This window comes from Parasteatoda tepidariorum, chromosome 11 (genome assembly GCF_982258835.1).
Source record: "Parasteatoda tepidariorum strain Cologne lab strain chromosome 11, Ptep-v5.0, whole genome shotgun sequence".
NCBI lineage: Eukaryota > Metazoa > Arthropoda > Arachnida > Araneae > Theridiidae > Parasteatoda > Parasteatoda tepidariorum.
The window spans coordinates 17,973,272-17,991,440 of NC_141765.1; the positions used below are offsets into that span (position 1 = coordinate 17,973,272).

Here is an 18,169-nt window from a genome sequence, read left to right on the forward strand (position 1 = left end):
CTAAACTTCTAAAATTAAAAAACGAAGAAAATAATTGTAAAATAAAATCAAAAAATCTTTTTTTATTAGTAATAAAATCTATTTTTTAATTATCTCCGAACATAAATCCAGAATATAAATTTGATATTCAAATATCAACAAATATACAGCTTTTAATACACGGAGAAAGAAAAATTTCTGGTAAAATTACCATACTGTACGGTAATGACATTTCTGATAGAAAAAAAATCGACAATTCTGGTAATAAAAACCAAAATACCTGGTTTACCTGGAATTCTGGTTGTCAAAAATTATAGTTCTTGTTACCATACATTTAGTAATAAGTACAAAAGTGAAAAGTAAATTTAACCAAATAAATCGTTTTTATGTCATGATCTTAGGTTCCAAATACCAAATATAGGATAAAATTACCAAACTTTACATCATTTACCAAATTTTGACACATATTATTAAACCATATTTTATTGCTAATTTTCCCATAATCAGTACAAAAGCACATAATTAATGCACTTAAAAAATTACCGAGCTTTTGGTGTTACCCTTTCCTGAAAGTTTTGGTTATACTTTTTTTTCTCAGTGTCATATAAATAATATAAAGTATATTTTGATATCAATTTAGAGACTTTAATGACACCCCCTCTAAATAAAAATAATGGTTCAATAATGGATATCAAAAATAAGGATATAAGCTTATTTTTCTCATTTTAGTGACAATCAGAAAGAAGTTTAACGATCTAGATCAGATCATGACTCATGGTATTGAAGCTATTTAATCTGAATCGTCCCCTAACTTCCACACTATCATTTCCCCAAGCGCTAATGAAATTTTCATATGAAAGAACTTTTTACGCATTTCTAAAGAAGATAGCTGCTTTACTGGATATCATATGAACCCTTCAAGTTTGCAGTTAAATGAATACTTCTTCTTGAATGCATGATTTGACATAAGTAGGTCCCTATTTGATTACTACACCCCGTTAAACGAATGCTGTGCATTTTTTTTTACAAACTTCAACGCGTACTTTTATAGAAAGAGCAAGAAAAAAATTATATAAAATTTTTTAAATTAATCTGAAAATTGCCTCATTTTTTACTGCTTCTTTTCAAGATTATTTATACTTATATTTAAAAGAACTAGTTATAAGAATTATTTAAATGCAGGTTAATGTCCTCATATATATGCGATAAGAAATGTTTCATTGAATTTAAAATGTTAAAAGAACTTGAACATAAAATCAAATTACTAACCAATGCACTACTGCCCTATACTAATTAAAATCCAAAAATTGTGTACAATTCAATTATAGGGCTTAGGGCAATATAGTATAGTGATATGACACACTTATTTAAAAGCGGGGTAATTTTTTATTAAGCTGTTTCTTGGTATTGTTTTCATACAGGAACTTTATAGTTTCTGGAATTTACACCAGAAAGTTTATAGATTTTACACTAGACATCAGAAAAAAACACGGGTAAATTGTATTAGTTACCTAAAAATTATGGTTCTTTTCACCTAACAGAGATTTCAACATTTCTCTAAAGAACTAATTAAAAAATGTGGTTTGTCACTTTATTACCCTAAACCCTTCAATCAATTAGTTATCATGCGAAGATAAATACATGCTTATGTAGTTTAAATTTTTTTCATCGTACACTGAAAAAAAAGGTATGGTAAAAACTACCAGAATATGGTAAAATTTACTGTATTTCTGGCTTTATGGGAACACCAAAAAGCTCAGCAATTTTCCCGTAGCGCTTTGATAATGATTTTAGAAAATATAAAAATAAATTATGGTTTTATAATATGTGATAAAATTTAGTAAATGTGGTAAATTGTTTTAATTTTATCCTGATTACATAAACATGGCATAAAAATCATTTATTCGGTTGAATTTAATTTTCAGTTTTGTATTTTTTACTAAATGTATAGTAATAAAAATTTTAATTTCGATAACCTGAATTTCCGGTAAACCGTTATCATATGAACGGAAAAACTACCAAATAAATGGTTTAAGTACCATATATTTTGACTTACCTATCTGTTTCGTCAACGATTGCGAATATTTCTTTTTACTAAATTCTAAATTCAAGCAATACTTACGATAAGCTTTGTAACTAAAGCTAAGCTAAATTTATCATATCTATGCACATTCATTGTTGAAATTTAAATTAATGAAAATGTAAGTTTGGAGGAGAAAAAAGTAAAACAATCGCTGAAAAAAAAATCGACAAATTCATAACAAAAAACACATTTTAAATTCTTATAAAAATTAATTTCAAACGTTTTCTCGACAAACTATTCCAATTTATAGGGTAGAATTGAATGAATGCTTTTGAACTATACATTCATCCAATTCCTCGATTTTTGCAGCTTTAGTCAATAGTGTACACTGCACAAAATAAAAGATGAGACACCTTTACAACTTTTGATCTAATAATAATTTTCTTTTACATTATTTTTAACATCATTATTTTACAGGACAAAATCTAAAGTTTGATCGGAATCGGTCAAATAGTTTTTGAGGAAAGGAATTTTTAAAATGCGTCTTTTTTTATACCATTCAATGTAAAAAAGTGAAATAAAAATTAGAGATCCCGAACTTTCAATCACTCTTCTGTCTAAAAGGTATTAGAACCATATTTTCCTAATTACGGCTACCTCCCCCTAAAAAAATAATAATAGAGGTACAAGAGTCCAATTCCATCTAGAAAATTATATGTTTATTCAGACAAAATATTTTTCGAGTTTGATTACGTAATCTAAAATATCAACTGCAGAAACTAATTAGTATATTTAAAGTCCTGAAAACAATAAGATTGCATATTAGTGCAAGAAAATCCCATCAATAAATCAAAAATTATTTACGTGTTCTGTTTTTCATTTTCCGCGATGTACATATCAACAAACCGATGGTCCATTACGTCCTTTATTTGCCTTCAACAATTGCGGTACAATTTTATATAAAATATATCCTTATGCCACAATAATTTTTTGAATAAAGTATATTCAAACCAAGAAAAAAGTTCTAAGAAGTATTTTTGGGGAAACTGATCTTAATATTTATGATATTTAGATCTTATTTTTGTCTTGTTCAGCTATACAATATAAATTTATATTGCCAGGCCTTTGAATATAGTAGATCACAGTCGATGAAGGTAAATAGTTTTTGGAGTGAACGATAGTCAAACTGTTAACGAATTTCCTTAGAAAGTCTGTCTTTTTGAGGAAAATCAGTGCACCAAGAATACGAACGCTATGATACGATTAGTTTAAATGAATGTTGGGGATTTATAGGTTTCGTCAATAAAAAAAATGGAAGACAAGAAATAAAGGCAAGGCGAAACTTTATTTCTCATTATCAACGTGTAAATTTTAAAATAAATTCAGTAAAATTTCACTAAACATTTTTATCCACTAAACTTTATCCATTTGTAAATTTTAAAGCTAATTCACGTAAATTCAGTAAAATTTCACTAAACGTTTTTATCCACTCAACCTTATCCATGTGTAAATTTTAAAGCTAATTCACGTAAATTCAGTAAAATTTCACTAAACGTTTTTATCCACTCAACCTTATCCATGTGTAAATTTTAAAGCTAATTCACGTAAATTCAGTAAAATTTCACTAAACATTTTTATCCACTCAACCTTATCCATGTGTAAATTTTAAAGCTAATTCACGTAAATTCAGTAAAATTTCACTAAACGTTTTTATCCACACACCTTTTATCGACTAAGTGCGAAACTAAAATCTCGCTTGCATTATCTTCCTTTCAAGTCGTACTTTAATTAATTATTATGGATGAGGATTTACTCACGCATGAAGAAATAAATGTTGTTAAATTACCGCATTGTATGCTACAAACATTTATGGTAATGAAACCAAAATATACGGTATTTAAACCATTCAAATGGCAAAAGTTTTCGTTCATATGGTGACGGTGCACCGGAAATTCTGGTTTTCAAAATTATAGTTCTTATTATGATACATTTAGTGAAGATACAAAACTGAAAATTAAATTTAGCCAAACAAATAGTAATAGTTTTATGCCATGCTCTAAGGTATCATGATAAAAATACCATTGTTAGTTTTACCAAAATCATTTCAAAGCACTTCTGTAAGAATTTCAATGCTTTTTGGTGCTCCCATAAGACTCGAAACATGGTAAAATTTACCCTATTCTAGTAGTTTTGAGCATACTTTTTTTCTCATTACGAAAATATGTTGAGTTTTTGACTCCCTAAAAGCCGCAAAAGCAGTTTCGTAATGTTATGTAACAGCTGAACAACAATTGTTCTTTAAAAAAAATTAAGACCATGCAACATAATTTGTTGTGATAGAAAGAAAATTTTAATCATAAAAATTTTAATTTAAATTTTTTGATGATTTAAGTGCCAAGCAATTTTTAAAAATCATTAAATTGAAAATAAAGAGCGTCTTTCTTTCAGGAAAGGAAAACAACAGATGTTGATTGAAAATGAAATATTTTTATCAATTTTCCCTCCACGCCATTCTAATTTAAAATTTCAACAATTTTAAAACTGATATTAAATCCTTCTTACCAAGAAGTATCAATAGAAAACAAACTTAGAGAAGCTGCTAACACCATTTTATAAAATGTGTAATCGTTGTTTTATATTTCAACTGTTTGCAAAAGCAACTAGGCATTGTAGTCTTTAAATTTCAAGTAAGATCAAATTGTACAAGTATTATGGCTTAAATCTGTTTTTGAAACTGGATTTTGAGGGCAATCATATATTATTCAACATTCTTCAGTAACTCTGGGAGGGTTGAGTCTTTCGCTTCTACTCCTTTTTTGTTTTACTCTTTTTTGGCAAAGAGTCTTACATTTATGATAAAAAAAATGTAAAGAAAAAAATCACCTTCGGTGGAATAACTTTATAAATCGCCCATCTCATCAGAATCCAGAAATAAAAAAGAAAAAAAATTAGATACTTTCACGCCAAGGAATCGGGAAAAAACGAGGGAGGGTCTAAAATATTCAGCATCCAAGAATAAAATACTTCTACCAAGAGCATTTGTAAGTACCTCCGATGAGAACTGGGGTTATCTCCCAACGTTCTACAAACGACACATTTCGCAAGTTTAAAAATGGTCCCTCTTTTTCATCCCGTCTCACATCACCCCCTCGACTCCCACGACTTAAAGCCTGCGACAGAGAATTGGATTTTATAATGTGCCCGTCACCAGATGTTGTCTTTCGCACTTTAAATGAGAGATTTATCCTGAAGCTTCTGTAGATTTCTTTTCCCCCATCCTTCACTGATGATCTTCTTTTTTGGATCCATCCTCTAACACCAGAATAACGTCCTAGGTTAAAAGCAGGTATAAACACAACTGCCGGACAATCTCGGTCACTTAAACCATCAGTGGTCATGCTTTTATTTTCGATCTTGAACACAAACAGGCCAAAGGTACTGTTGATGTACCTTTTATAGTAACAGATGTCCGGACTACTTCGGACAACCGCTGGTGGACAGCTGCGAATATTATCTTGCACCTTTTTTTTTATCTAAACTAGCGACCAACTTTATGTTATGCAAACATTGAAATTGTTTTTGATTTAATGAATAACTCTTCTTTCATTTTATATCCATAAAACTATTTTGCATTTGCTACAAATATTATCTTGGGCCTTTTTTCTTTTACTGAACTGGAGAAAAACTTTATTTTATGCAAACATTGAAATTGTTTTTGATTTAATAAATAACTCTTGTTTTTACACCCATAAAACTATTTAACATTTGCTGCGAATATTACCTTGCACCTTTTTTTCCACTAAACTGGAGACCAATTTTGTACTATGCAAACATTAAAATTGTTTTTAATTTAATGAATTACTCTTCTTTTGTCTTACGCCCATTAAATTAGTTTGCAATTGCTGTGAATATTATCTTGTACTTTTTTTTCCCCTACTAAACTAACGAAAACTTTATGGTATGCAAAAACTGATATTGTTTTTGATTTAATGAATAATTCTTTTGTTTTATGCCTATAAAACCATTTTGCATTTGCTTTTTGAACTTCATTGAAATTATGTATGAGGTTAGCAGAAGGTGTTCTAAGTTATTCAAATGACTTAAAAGATAACACATTTTTTTCATACCATGAAAAATAAGCTTCTGAACTCTAAAAATGAAAAAAAAAACAAATATATAAATAAACTTTTTTACCAGTCGGAAGTCCAAATCAACTATAATTTGGAAAAAGCAAATATATAAGTTTCTGACAAGTTTTTTTCAGAATACTGATTTAATTTGATGCAAAATATATAAATAAAATTTACTACTACTTGATTTAATTTTTTTTTAATTTTACAGTGTCTATTTTTTTTTATTTGCATGCTTTTGCAATAATATTTGTGTGGAAAAAATTCTGGTAAAAATACCGGCTTGTATAGCAAAAATATTTTTGTTTAAAAAAAATATATGATTCTAATTAAACCAAAATGCTCAGTATTTAAACCATTCACATTTAGTAATATACAAAATTGAAAAGTAAATAAAACCAAATAAATGGTTTTCATACCATACTGTAAGGTGTCATGATAAAATTACCAAAGTGTTCTTCAGAACTGGAATTTATTTTTCTACTCCTTTTCCCAAATAGAATAAGTATAATCTGTTTATACTTCTATGGCTTATTTAAAATGATGGTTTATTTAAATGGTTTTAGGGATTGTAAAATGGTTACTTATTTCCTTTCTTTATGATTTTCCCATTATAGCAAGGGAAAAAGGGACAACTAAAGTTTTTTTAAAAATATTAAACTCAGATAAATCAAGCTATGGTGTCAGTTTTATTTCTCTTTCGTGGGGGTAGTAGAATATATTTATTTATTCACTTACTTTAGTGAGCTTCTTTGTAAATACAACGAATAGCTGAAAACTCTTTTCAGTTGGAAAAACAGACAGCAGAAGTCTGCGAAATAGTGCAAAAATATACATCAAATGATAGCGAAATTTGATTCCACTCCATCCACGAATCAGCGTGGTAAGCGGAACAGCGAAAAGGTGAGGGAAGTCTCTAGGATTTATTACAAGTATTAAAAAAAAACATACATTATTGGAGCCTCCTTAGCGAGGTATATTGTTTTTTCACTAAATGCTTTGAAACAGAGTTAGAGGGTTCAATATCTTTGTTCTGTCTTTCTCATTTTTGTGCTTTATGTTTTTCAATTTCACAAGATACAAGACATTATTTGTGTAAGCACACGAGCATGTATATGTATCTAAACAAACCAAATTTATTTATTTACTGTTACACATTCAGGGTTACGGTAGAATTTGAACTTGCTACTTCCATTTACATAACGCTTTGTGGTGAGGAAAGTCTGTTTGGTCAGGGAGCCCCCTGCAAGATGAATAATCAAAAATAAATAAACAGACGTTAGTATCTGTTTATATATTTAATGTTACACATATGTAAGTAGGTTTGTGAGCTTATGAAACTAAAGAACAGATAGTTTAAGTTAGTGAAAGACATTAAAAAGATGCATATATTGTAGCGTGAAGAAAACTGGTTTAAATCCCACTGTATCCCTCAATATATCTTTGTGATGTATGTACTTCTCTATCTTGTGTTACCTTTTCTTCGACTCGTCAAAGGTTTATAATCCGAACTTTGTAATGAGTATACAAGCCTGCATGATAATGCATGATGTGCAATAATAAATAAATAAATAAAATATATAAATAGATGCATCCAGGGTGATTCGAACCCGCTAACAATTGGTAAAAGTTAGCTTATAGCTTACATAGAAATGGAAGCAACTAATCGACCAAAACCAAAGTTATCAAGCGCTTAATGAATAACTAAATAAATTTTTTTGCGTTATCTCAAACTATACTAGCGTGGTTAAAATTAGAGACTTTACTGTTGCCAAATTTAAATTGTCAAATTTTACCACAGTTACAACCAAAGAACATGGTAATAAAACTATATTATATTATTCATTTTACCAAAGCCATTACCAATTTCCGTACTTTTCGGCGCTTTCATAGAGCCAGAAAACACAGCAAGTTTCATCATATTCTGATGGTTTGTACCATACCCTTTTTCTCAGTTTGCAACTATAAATTTTTGCGCTATACAATAAACTCTCGAATCATCCATCCCATTTGTCCGTGGGCTTTGGGTGGATAATTTGCAAAATAGTCTGAGAACACTTCTTATTTATTTACAATTGTCGTTCACAATGAAGTTTATGTTGTTCAGCAAGTTCAACATCCGGCTGGCACCGACCTAAGTACTAATATGAAATATCCCCAAAGGTTAAACGAATCAGGTGTTAGGCTCCTAGAGCCGTTAAGCTAATCATCAGAAATTTTGGTGTTTTTTTTCTCTATATATAACGTAATCAGGCGTCAATTTCAATAAAAAGAAAGTCAACCCCGAAGGCGAGTTTATTTCAAAGCTTGATTTAGAAGTTTTCTTACATTCTAGGAAGGGTTAAATAACAAGTCTACCGAGTTCAACATTAGTTATCTAAAACCAATATATTGTGTGTCCATTCAACGCCGGTGTTGTGGGTTTGTTTTTGCTTACCGTGATTTCAGGCCGGAATTCGATTCTCTGTGCTTGAGGGTGGTGATCTAATTCAACTGCACTTTTTCTGTTTCTATTTTTGCTGTTCAGAATCATATTTTAAAGCGATGTACCCAGTAGTTTCAGAACAGGAAATATCCACGCATGGTTGGTAGGGTAGCGTAGTGCGGAGACCTGGATTACTATCACCCCCTGCTTTATTTTTTCATAACCGTCGTTGACCAGCGGACCCAGTCTAATGGGTTTACGACTACTAACTCGGTAGCCTTGCAATTTTAAACCAAATTCAGAAGACAAGGGAACTCCTGGATCGAGTATTGGGAGAAGTTTGCCTTCGTGGAGGACTTTTTGATGGAGCTAACCCGTATTTGCGTTACATGGAGAGAACGACCACGAGACGAGAACCTCCCACGGTTAGCCAGACGGCGAGGGGACTCCAACACTGAGGATATTTCACGCCTGCGCTGTATTTGGTGCAAGCCGGATGCGGAGTACGTATCGACTGGGATTCGAACCCGGTTCGCCTCATTGGAGGGCGAACGCTCTATCCCCTGAGCCATCGCTGCTCCCCTGCTTTATTCTATAAAATGTCGCAGTGTAATATATTCATGCATCAATTTTTTCTTCGAATCATCATTAAGCATGAATTCCAGACAGTTGCCGATATTACATTAGTACAGCTCTAGTACTCATACCATACGAAACTGTTTAGACTTGTTCGAGTTTCGATAAAGTTGACGAAGTTTCGACTTGATGTCAAAAAAAAAAAATTTTTAAGATTTTGGTTATTAACAATTGTCTAAGATAAAAGATTTGCGTTGAAAACATCGCGCATGAGTTTTGAATTAACTTAGACATTTTATTTTGAAAACATAATCTTAACAATTCTTAAACATTTTCAAATGCATATACTAATAATTAAGGAATGTCATATTTTGGATTATCTTTTATTACAAAAAGCCGTTTCTTTTTTTTAACATTAAATTTTTGTAATAAAAGAATTTTGAAACCATCATCATAAGTTTTCCTAAAATTTTAATATTTTTTTAAGGGAATGTAGTAAGTTACTAAATGTTGTAAACTGAATTGTTTTGTGTGTCATAGGTACAATAAACTTATTTTTACTACTTAAAACATGTTATAAACTGTAATAAACTTATTAGTCCTTATTTTTATAACAAAAAAATATACTGAAGAGTTTAACCTGCACATTTAAGTGTGTGTCGATATTATTTTAATCATTTGTAAAATAAGTTCCTTAGCGTAAATGTTTCCCGTAAGTTACTTTTTTAGAATCCTTGTAAATAATGAAGTAAAAAATGTAAATAAGAGTCGCAAGGCAATATTTAAGCAAGGAAGCACAATAAGCACAATCATAATCCGTGAAAACGCTAATACGAAGGACATAATGACAATCATTGAAATCAGTTTGATAGCCGAATGAAATTAAATTGAATTTATCATAATATAGCATTTCTTGCTTAAATATTTATTTACGATCTCTATTAAAGGTTTTTTCACTTCAATTTATTTTGCAAGGATTCTAAAAATACGTAATAAAGGAAGCCGCTGAAGAGCATCCTTTACAAACTAACTATTTATGTATACAAAGTTTTAAAATGATCTTCAAACTTTGCAAGACTTTCAAATTTCCAGTGTAACTATTTACATCTCAAAATCGCATTTGTAGGTTTTATTTTATTATGGTAATGATACTTCTGGTATTAAAAAATATATATAATTCTTGTTAATAAAACCAAAATATACGGTACTTAAACCATTCATTTAGTAATTTTTCCATTGTTATTGTTACGGTTTATCAGAAATCTGGTTTTCGAATTTATAGTTTTTATACCCCACGTTTAGTAAAAAATTGCAAAGCAGAAAAGTAAATTTAGCAGAATAAATGGTTTTTATACCTTGCTCTAAGTTATTATGATAAAATCATCAACTTTTACCTCATTTACCAAATTTTATCACACATTATAAGACCATATTCTATTATTAGTTTTATCAAAATCTATACCAAAGAGCCGAGGTGTTCCCATAGAACCAGAAGAATGGTTAATTTTGCCCTATCCTGGTAGTTTTAACCTTAATTTTTTTTTTTTTCTCAGTGCACAATTTCGGTGTTGACAAAAGATATTTGAATGAATTGTGCTGTTATATCCAGGGAAAATTCCGAAAACTCGACAAAAAAATTATCTAGAAGCTATATTAAAGAACAGTTTGATCCAAAAATGTCACTTTAGGGTAAAGTGGGGCTTACCACTATATTACCTGAAGCGCGTTAATTACTATATTTTTAACTGGCAAATGCAAACATAATGTTTCCTTTTCTTTAACTTTAGACAAACAGCATTAATGACAATTTATTATGAGAAACACCAAATGTTTTACTTTAACATTTTGTACGATATGGATTATGATAGAACCAAAATGTAAAGCGACTTATGTAACTCTTTTAAAAAGTGTGGTGTATCATTAATGCACAGTAACAAACTTAAAGATAAATGTCAATAAAAATACGCATTAAGGTTTAGATTCAACATAAGTTTCTCCCTATCACGGTGCGAAACCTAAAGAAACTTAGTCACCTTTTTTAAAAAGCATGGCTTATTGCTCTATTACCCCAAGCCCTTCAATTAAAATTTATATTAACGTGAAATATAAATATAACGTTTTATTTTGCCTTAACATTAGACAGTAACATTCTTGACGATAATATACTTTCTTAAACAAATATACATTAAGATTTAACTTAAACTTTTTATAAGCTTCATCATATCAAGGAACCGAAAAGTAAACCATATAATATCACTTTTGAAAAATCATAAACCTACAATCATAATATTTTTGTATTGGAAAATATTACTTTAACGTTTTCTTATGCTTTAACATTAGATAGCAATAATGTATAGATGGCAAGTTGGTACTTAAACAATTACACACTATGGTTTTAACTTTAACATTTTGTAAGCTTCGCTATACCGTAGAATCGAAAAGCAAACCACCGAAGCATATCAGCACTTTAATTAGTTAAACACGGTCTAAAACGTAATTCATTCTCTGCTATATCACGTTGATCCCCGACGGCTGGGGCATTTAATTAATTGACCCTTCTCCCTCCTCAATTCCATCCCACTCTTCCCTTCCCTACAATAGATGACTTGGATTGAACGAGGTTCCGATGAGCTGCAAATTAAAGCAGTCATTTCCCATGTGAAAATCTCAAATCTCCCTGAATATTATCAATGAATTTTGAAACTGCATGTAATTAGCATGCTGCATGCAATTTTCCGAATAGATATTATCTACGTTTGTCAACTTATAAAACGAAACATTTTCAAAAACAATGTTTTTGATTTATTTCAAATGAGAAAAAGAGAAATAAGGGACACAAAAAAGTCAAAAGAATTAAAAATTAATAAATAAATTATAATTGTGGAAAATTAGTAAATATACAATATTATTAAAAAAATTGTAAATTTAAAATATTATTAAAGAATTGTTAGCTTACAAAGTTGATTAAACTAGGTTTCGATGAGCTAGAAATTAAAGCAGTCCTTTCCCATCTGAAAATCTCTAATCACTTTGAATATTATTAATGAGTTTTGAAACTGCATGTAATTAGCAAGATGTTAACAATATTCCGAATAAGCATTATCTATATGCGTCAACTTATTAAACGAAAAATATTCAAAAACATTTTGTTTTGCAAATAAAAAAATATGAAATAAGTAGGTCATTAGCAGTAAATTAACAGTCATTTCACTCGTAAAAATTTCAAATCACCATGAATTCCATCAATGAATTTTGAAATTGCATGTAATTAGCGCGCTGTAAGCAATTTTCCAAATAGATATTATGAAAATATGTCAACTTATGGAATGAAAAATTTTCAAAAACTATTTTTCTGTTTTATTTATGAATAAAAAAATATTAAATATGGCAGGATTCAAAGAAAAAACGCGAGAATTAAAATTCATTAAGTAAATTAGTAAAAATTAAAAAAAAAATCTTAAACATACAATGTTTGTTTTGAATTCCCTGAGTTAGAAATTAACAGTGAGTCCAATGACAATGAGGGAGAAATTAACAGTGAGTGGAGTGATTCCAATGTGAAAATTTTAAATCACCCTGATTATTTTTAATGAGTTTTGAAACTGCATGTAATTAGCACGCTGTAAGCAATTCCCAAATCGACATTATTCATATGCTTCAACTAATGAAACAAAAGAAAGAAATATTGAAACCATTGCTTCTGTTTTATTTAAAAATATAGAAAAATTAAACAGGACATTTTCAAAGAAAAAAGACTGAGAATTAAGAATTAACTAACAAACTATAAATTAATAAAAATTTATAAATATTCCACACTATGATGAATTTGTAATCATACAATAGATTACTTGGATTGGACGAGGTAGAAATAAAAGCAGTCATTTCCCGTGTGAAAATCTAAAATCACTCTGAATATTATTAATAAATCTTGAAACTGGACGTAATAGGTAAGCCGTAATCAATTGACGGAATAAGTATAATCTATGTACGACAACATATGAAACAACAATTTCTCAAAAGCAATTTTCGCGTTTTATTTTTAAAAAAATATTAACTAAAATAAGCTAGAAAGAAAAGAGCACGAGAAACTAAAATTACTAAGCTATGTATTATTAAAAATTGCTGCACACTATACTCATGTAATACGCAAGTGGCAAACAATTAACAAATATTCACTACTTGTAAACTTCAAAATATGAAAGAAGAAAATTTCAGAAAATGATTTGCTTTTTTAAAGAATAAAATATTATGAAGAAAGCACGATTCCTTAAAAAAATGTGGGGGGAATTAAAAATCATTAATTAAACTGAGTAATATTTGTGCCAACGAAACTCTCTGAATTAAAAAAAAAATTGTTCAATTAATAATTTTATAATTTTACATTTTCTTTTTTTTTTAAATTGGTAGCTATTTATAAGGGATTTCTTAAATTTTGAGATACATACAAGTTGTACCGCTATCACTACCTATATTTTCAGAATACTTGTTAAAACTGAAGAAAAATCTATACACATTAAGGGTCACCAGTTAAAATTGACTAATGAAAAAAACAATTATCTAAATTTTATCAAATTTTTATCAAATTTAGTCGAAAAATTTTATTAAAAAGGTGATAAGTAAAAACACTATTAAATTTCATCCGGAAATCAAACTGGTTTTGATATTCTCGAAACCCTACATTCCGCAATAGTAATTCGACAAATTTTTCCTCTCTTTAATTTTAATTTGTGAGTAAAAAGATCGTCCCAAGTGTATATTATCTTTACAATAATTTTGAAAAATATAAAAATGTGTATTAAAAATGTATAACTAATGCAATTCATGAAAACAGTGTTTACTGATTAAATTGATTCAAAAAATTTTGTTCAAGCTCACGTATACAGTAAATTTCAAGTTTTAACTACAATCAAGCAAATAAAGTTGGGAAATGATATAAACGATGTAATATACCTTTCAAAAATAATACTTTTTATATATAATAATAATCATTTTAGATTGGTGTACATAAGAAAAATTAAGCATAAAATCTCATTTTATTACATTAACAGTACAGGGTTTTCTCAAAATAAAAAAGTTCTGCTAGTAAATGCTGAATAGCTCACATTTAATTCTTGTTGTAAAAGTTACAACCACTAAAAAACACTCATTTCAAGTTAGGTCTCTTGACAAAGATTTTTTTCTTTTTCTCTTAAAAAATGTTCAGGAGTCACACACGCATTTTCATGGATGTAAGTATATTTTTAAAGGATTTTTTTATACGAATATTACTGTGAAGATATCTTGAAATCACCAAAGCTACGATGAAAATACGGGTAAAAGAATGATGTTATGTGAAATAAAATTTTTAGACTAAAAAAGAAATATTTTTAATTATATTAATTTTTTTCCGCAATAAGAGTTTTATAATTTCACTAAACACCAAATTTACACATTGCATAATGTGTACAATTAAATTCATTTAAAAGAACATTCAAAACTATAAGTGCGAAATTTTTCCTTGCATTTTGAAATGATTGTCTTAAAAAACAATGAAGAAAGAGTTCTTTTTTTTTTTCTTTAAACTCCCTATGCATTTTTTAATGCAAACATAGTTAGCATATATATATATGCAATTTTATACTTCTACGTATATATATGCTATTATATACTCGTTTGTACATACATGCATGTGATTATATGGTTATTAATACATATATGCTATTATGTAATTCGCATACAAAACTATATAGAATATATATATATATATATATATATATATATATATATATATATATATATATATATATATACATAATAGCAACCTGGGGTACACCAAATATTAATTTTTTCATCAATCTAACAATTTTAAGCTATGCATTTGTTGCGTAATTCTTCTTTTTACATTAATTATCTACTTAACTGAAAAGGAAATGATATAGAAATAAAATTTATTTTTATCTTACTCTAAAAAAACAAATAAATTTATCTGGAAGTATTTACTTTTGGATTAGAAACATTTAAATTATTTCAAAAACATATAAATCAAGATGGTTTGCTCTCATTTTTCATAATTTAAAAGTAGTTTTGTAAGCAAAGAGATTTCACAAAATTGTAAAAACATAGGCTACCTTCGAGAGAAATATTGCTCAACTTACTTACGACGAAAGATTTTAAATGACTAAAAATTTAAATTTAAAATGTAAATTTTATTCTGGTTTACCAACTGAAGTAGTGAATTTTAGTATTTTTATAAGAAGAAAACATTCGGCAGTAAAACATGTGTAAAATGTTCGGCTGTAAAACATGTGTGAAATGTTTAGAAGCAAAACATTTTTAACTAGAATAATTGAATTGCATTTTAGTAGGAAATCTTGAAGAAATCAATTTTTATTAAAATCATTATTTTTTAAATGAAAAGAATCTTTATCACTTTATTTACTAATGTGATAAATTAATTAAAAATTGAAAAAGAAAAACTCAGGAACTAGTAAACAGTTAAAGACTACTTAAAACCTAATAAATGCTTGAAATTGGGTAAAAAAGAAAAAAAAAACAAATTGGATTTCTTCTAAATTTTAAAATTGGAGGAAATCGACCAAAAAATAATACGCAAAAGAAAGTTATTTAAAACCAATGCAAACTGTAAGCGAATTTAATTCGATCGCTTAATAAAGATGTAAATTCAGGTAAAAGCTTTACAATAAAAATACTTTACTTAAAAATAAAATACTTAAGAACCATAATTTAAACCTAATTATTAGTTATGAATGGCTAATATTCTTCCGTGTTTAAACATGAAATTCTAACAACTTGAGCTAAAATGTTCAGTTCATGAATTCTAAGCTTTAAAAAATGAACTTTGTAACTTAGAAACTAACAATTTTTAGCTTAGAAACTAATATAAAAAAGAAATTCTATATAAATTAGATAACATATATTATTCAGTTAGGTAATCCATAGACTAAATTAGAAAACAAAGAGAAAGCAGAGAATAAAAAACAAAAATAAGTTTTAAAAATTTCAAAATGAATGAAAAAAATCTTTCAGAAAATGATGAAATTAATTATAATAAAAACTAATGAATCAGTACCAAATTATACAAAAATTTTCCCAATTCTCTGGAGTATAAAGTAAGTGGAACAATCTAGTCAGAATATACGCAAGTATATTGAACTGAGTACTCAAACTAATGTCGTTCTGTAAGCTCAAATACAGTTTGATACTTCTCTGTAACTTCTCTGCAACTAACTTTTAAGGAAAATTTAAAAGATTTTTGGAAATTGAATAGTAAAAAAAAAATACTTTATGTTTCAACAACGCTATTATATATAAAATTTTTCAAAATCAGGGCTATTCAAAAAGGCTATTACATGACAAATTTTACAACAAAAAAATTAGCATTATTTTTTAAATACATATTTTTATAATTTTTAATTATATATTATATATTAATGGATAAATACTTGTGTTCTTTGTTTTTCTTTTACTATGAACTTCGTATAAAATTATACTGTTATCATTTTTTATATACTCTCTATTATACATATACTTTTTATATAAATTTTTTTATATACTATGTAAATTTGTAAAACTATGTAAATTTTCTGCAACTCAAAAAAGTTGTTAAATTGACTTTAACTTTTGCTCAAGCTGAACCATGGAATCGTCTATTTAAATTCACGAGGGGGTTAAATTCTGATGAAATTGCAATACTATACTGTAATGACATTTCTTGTATAAAAAAACAAACAATACTTCTAAATTAATGAAACCAAAATGTATTGTATATAATCATTGTATTGGTAGTTTTTCCTTTCATGTAGTAACTGTTTACCGGGAATTCTGTTTTTCTCTTTTTCTTTTTTTAAATTATGGTTCTTATTACAATACATTTTGTAAAAAATACGAAGCTAAAAAGTAAATTTTATCGAATGAATGGCTTTTATGCCATCCCTAAGATATCATGAAAAATTACCAAATATTACCTCATTTACCAAATTTTATCACACATTATAAAACCATATTTTATTGTTAATTTTACTAAAATTGTTACCAAAGCGCTGAGGTAAAAATTACCCAGCTCTTTGGTGTTCCCATTGAGCCAGAAACACGGCAAATTTTACCATATTCTGGTAATTCTTAATTTTTTTTTCTCTCGGTGAAAGGTAAGAGCAAATTTTCATTGAAATACTGGTTTTTAAGAAGAAGCGAAGATGTTCTTATTAAAAAAAAATTCGTTCGTTAACTTATCAGTAAAATAATCATCACATAATATAAGTTATCAGCAAAATAATTAAGCACTTAAATGAATATTAAATTTAATAATTATTTTCCACTTTTCCCTTCTTTTTCTACTCAAAAGTCGAAACTCAACTAACACCTATCGAAATAAATCCGAACTCTGCAACTCGTTTCTAACTCAAAAATCGGAAATTAAGTTTTTTTAAATGTAAAAATATTTATCTATAAGATAATAAAAAACTTGAATGATAATTAAATTAAATCAGTTAGGATCTAAATGTATACAAAACTATATTGCATATTATAGATGATCTGAAATTCCAGCTTAACTTAAATTCAAGTTCAAATAAGTTTTATAAATTAATTCACTTTATTATTACGATATTTTCCCCTTGTCACTTTTTTCTTAACTCAAAAATTAAATTTTTAAAATAATATAAATATTTATCTATGACTTAACCAAAAACTTAAATGATAAATAAGTCAAATTATTTTAAGCTTTAATGTATATAAAAGTACATTGCGCATTAGAAGCAGACGAAAATTGATCCCTAAGCATTTATTAAATGACCACCCCTACTGCTTCTGCCTCAACTTAGAGATCTTCTCTTTGTCGAACCACTCGTTATTTCAAAGTAAAAAGGATAAAATGAAATTCTCCAGTCACTCACCTGCAGCCTGAGTTGTTTCGGGAAAAGTTTTCACTTTCAACCCATCAACGTTTGCACCCGCTCAAAAGCTGGAAGTCCCCCCGAACTTCCAAAGCTAGATTTAAAACTCCGCCTCCCATTCGGCACCCTATAAGAGAAGTAAAAT

At 28.2% G+C, this 18,169-nt stretch overlaps 1 long non-coding RNA gene across 1 annotated transcript in view; it reads right to left on the minus strand.

Annotated features, from left to right (window-relative positions):
* Window positions 1-18,089, minus strand: part of LOC122269190 (uncharacterized) — a 49,167-nt gene extending 31,078 nt beyond the window's left edge. The window contains exon 1 of the long non-coding RNA XR_006225038.3: window positions 18,025-18,089. This is a non-coding gene — a long non-coding RNA (uncharacterized LOC122269190). The remainder of the gene's footprint in view (window positions 1-18,024) is intronic.
* Window positions 18,090-18,169: the final 80 nt, after the last annotated feature.